Raw genomic sequence first — 4,651 nt, 5'->3', positions numbered from 1 at the left:
TATGTTCATTAACTGGTTGTAATATAACACCATGCTACATAATATGATTTCGAAACAAGGCTAAAGTAAAGAAAATGATTATGATTCACCTCAGAAAACTAATATTACAGTAATTATCAGTAATTTAACAAATACTAAATTAAAAATAACACTTTATATATTTACATACTAATGCATAATAAAATTGCAATGTCATTTTTTGCTAATTTTGGTTACTCTTGGTTTTGTACTTTGTTTAATGTTCACTGAGTGCTTAATATGGGAACCAATCATTAAGTATTGGAAAAGGCATGATTCAGAAAACCTAGAAATCATTTAAAGGCATTTCTCAATAGAACTACATCTACTCAAAACATCAGTAATGAAGTTTTATTGCTTTTCTTTTCACACAAAGTGTGTGGAAGTGCCAAATTCAGTTGATAACCAATACTTTCTTTTGGAGAGAAACAAAATTTTAACTCAGAGAAAGTCCAAGTGAACCAAATAAAAAAGGATGTCATGAAAGGAGAATGAAAGTACTATAAATGAACAGCCAAATTCAATTCAATGTGCATGTAATACATCAACAAGAGAAAAAGCACCTGCTGCTTAAAATGTAATGTGATTCAAAGGAAATATGCTTGGCTTGCTACCTGCTCTCCCTCTGTCTATTCTCTGAGAGATTATTGACAGTCATCAAAGATATTTTTTCAAAAGGCTTAGGAGCTGACAATATCAGAAATTACATTGTAGAAACATATTAGTATATACTAGAATAACACTACCACATCAGAATTACCTGAAATGCTTGTTAAAAAATGTCATGCCTGTAACTCAGTCACAGCACTCAGACTCAATAGAGTTAGGCACCCTGAATTGTATATTGATTACATGTATCAGTGATCACCTGGATGCTCTGATTCTTGTGATACAGTGAAGAGCGTAATGGAGTATTACTCAAGAAATGTCTCAAGTATACCCTCAAGTTTTCCTGACTCTAGTTTCTCCCTATTCCAATCAAAGATGCATTGTGTTTTCCAGGAAATTTTACCATGGTAACTACTTACAATGACAAGAACTCTTACACGGTATATTGCACCATGTCAAAAGTGACCAAAATCCTTAAAAACTGGAATCCTTTCTACTTAGGTTCAGCCTTTAACTTTTTTTACAGTACACATTTATCTATTTCAGCAGGGTAGGCTCCTCACATATGACATCCTGGTGTCTGATTTTGTCTTTCCTCACCAGGCTCTTACTGCATCCACTTATTTTCCCTTTATTTTATTTCCTAGTATATTCATTCTTTGCCAGTACATGTAGTACAGCATTTTCTTAATAATTTCATGTCTACCTAACCAGGATATAGACCTACAAATTATTTGAGGGCAGTGTCATTGTATAGTTCTTTTCCCCACAGAATGGAAAACATATCTATCATAAAGCATTATTGTTAATTCATGGAAAGATATGTTTTGCAGGTTTGCTGAAATGAGTACAAGTGAGCTATCATCATCATAATTTCTATTTATCTTTCTCCATATCATATTTGTGGAACAAAAATATAACATGACTCAAATTCAAACTGTCTTAAGTTTTATCTAAATTCTGCCATTTGCTAGGTAAATGACTGATTGTGTTATTCAGTTTTATATCTGAAAAACTTGATAAACTTTAAAACGTACATAAAGTGTTATTATGAGAGTTTGAAGATACAATAAAAAGTGCTTAGAAGAATGCTTGGCACATAGCAAATGTTCAGTCAATGTAAACTATGTTACCACTACTACTATTACCACTAGTAGTAGTAATAATGCTTTATGATCATAATAATAACAACTCTGGGGGAAGACTAGTGATCCAAAGCTAAGCAGTAACTGGGTTGATCTCCTTGACAAATGTTTTTACTTCTGTGTCTACGTTTTCTCTACCTGGAATTACTTTTTCTTCAGGGTTCTCCCTACCATGTCCCTTGTCTAACAGTGTATTCCTAATAATCTATCAAGTCTCTGTTCATATGTAAACTTCTCTGTGGAACAGAAACAGTTTGGTGGTCCTTCCACAGTGTTTCTGTAGCACTGTGTATGTTCATCTGTCATAACTATAGTCTATAGTCTATAGTTATTTGTTTGTATTCTTGTTTTCATGTTCCTATCTCCTGCTGTCATGTGTAGTCTTTGATGGGAGGAACTGGTTTTATTTATCTTCTGTATAAGATAGCCTAATGTAATATCTGACGCAAACTCAAACATTTACTGAATAAATGAATTTGACAAGTGTTTAAACTCAAGTATTAATGTTGAAATGCATAGTTTCTTCAGCACTTGAACTTTTTTAATCTACTCTTTCTTGGAAATTTAGAGTACTGGTGACCAGGTTAAATCACACCCAAAATAAAGTCCCAAAATTATTGGTAAATGACAGTGTACAAGGAAAATTAAGGAATTATGAAGCTATTTCAAATGTAAAAAAATTAAGAAAATGAAAGAGAAATCTCTAATACTCTGAACACAAAAATTATGCCCTCCATTATATTAAAATCTAATGATGAGCTCATTATGTTTTTACAAACACCAAGGATGATTATTCAGAGTTACAAATGAATTCTACACTGAGTACAGATAACAAAATGAAAGTTTCCCATTTAAAGGATGTATCGACATTTTTTTACAAAGATTTGAGTATATGAATTTCCTCTAGTTCCCTCCATTTCTGTACCAAACTATAGAAACAACACTACTCAAATGGTCAAGTATATTAGACCTGCTATTTCTAGCTTTTGATACATTTATTTAAAAATAAAAGGCAATGATTGTGGTTTATCTGAAAAAGGGAAATGTGACCTTGGTAAAAAGAGACATGGGGTTGTAGGAAATTGACACGTTTTGGTAGTTTGGGATGATTTGAGGAAAACGATTGCATGGATTTTCAGTGTAGTTAAAAGTCATTTCACATCTATTCTTTTTGAATTTCTACCATTTAATGTTCATTTAAAAGTTCAAATTCAAAGGAAATAAAATTCCATCCAAATAAATTCCTGAATGGTTTCCATTCCCCAAAATCACCTGGTCTGAATTTCTTTAAAAAAAAACTTCTCACAATTTCTTTAAAAACACATCAGTGAAGAAACTTTTGTAGCAAATTCACTTTTTTTTTCCACCCTTACTTTAGTATGAGTTTCAAATTAATGGTCTGGGAAATGTCACTGGATTTGCATTCTAAAATTTATCCCCAGGAGATCAATAACAATGACAGCCCAGGAGTTGTTGTTTCTTATATCTAGAGAAAATAATTCACTCTATGAGAAAATTGACAATCTAAAAATTCATGACTTTTAATCCCTCATCCATAAATCCTCCAAATCAGCCCACAGTAATGACTCTGAAGGAAGTAAATGGGAAATTGGTCACAAAGTAGGAATGCAAAGCACACCACCCATAAATTTTAATTTTGGTTTCAAGACTACCTGATTATTTTTCTAAGGATTTTCAGAGATAAATGTAAGATATATGGCCTATGCTCCATGAAATGTGTTACCAAAACGCAGCAGGTAATCTCACCTACTTTCAAAGCTTTATCTATAGAACTCTTGACAGATAATTTACAAATCTTTATTTTCTACCCAGCTCTCTCTTAGCTTCAGTTTTCATTTATTCAACTGCATAGTAATCTTCTCTACTTGAATGCTGCAAAGACTTTAAGAATTAACATGGTTGTCTCAATTCAGTATTACCCCAAACCAAAATGGCATCTCCCAGATTCTCTTTCTCACTTTTTCAGTCACTGACTCAATTGTCTATTCAAGTCAGAAACCTTGCAGTTATATATATGTTTTAAGATTAATTTATTTGAGGGGCCAGAGCTGTGGCTCAGCATGTTAATGCCCTGGCCTGAAGTGCCGGCATCCCATGTGGGTGCCAGTTGGATACCTGGCTGCTCCACTTCTGATCCAGCTCTCTGCTATGGCCTGGGATAGCAGTAGAGGATGGCCTAAGTCCTTGGGCCCCTACATCCCTGTGGGAGACCTGGAAGAAGGTCCTGGCTCCTGGTTTCAGATCGGCACAGCTCCAGCCATTGCGGTCAACTGGGGAGTGAACCAGTGGATGGAAGACCTCTCTCTCTCTCTCTCTCTCTCTCTCTCTCTCTCTCTCTCTCTGCCTCTCCTTCTCTCTCTGTGTAACTCTGACTTACAGAGAGAGAAGGACACACACACACACACACATATGAAAAGAGAGAGAGAGAGACAGAGAGAGAGAGAGATCTTCCATCTGCTGGTTCACTTCCCAAAAGTTTGCAACAGCCTAGGCTGGGGCAGTCTGAAGCCAGGAGCTTCATCTGGGTCTCATATGTGGGTGCAGGGGACCAAACATTTGGGCTATCTTTCACTGCTTTTCTCAGACCATGATCAGGGAGCTATATTGGAAATAGAGCAGGCAGAACATGAACCAGTGATTATATAGGATGCCTGCATCACAGGAAGCAGCTTTACATTCTATACCACAATGCCCGCCCCATCTTGCAGTTATTTTTATTCCATATATTTACATCTACCTACCTCACAACATTTCCCATCTAATTGACATTATGCATTTCTACTCTCTGCATTTCTTTTTACCTGGTGCTTTCTTCCTCAACCCACTGCCATGGACTGTTCACAAAACTCCATCAGTAG

This window comes from Lepus europaeus, chromosome X (assembly GCF_033115175.1).
Source record: "Lepus europaeus isolate LE1 chromosome X, mLepTim1.pri, whole genome shotgun sequence".
Classification (NCBI taxonomy): domain Eukaryota; kingdom Metazoa; phylum Chordata; class Mammalia; order Lagomorpha; family Leporidae; genus Lepus; species Lepus europaeus.
The sequence above is the reverse complement of the archived record's forward strand: the minus strand, read 5'-3'. Positions refer to the sequence as shown.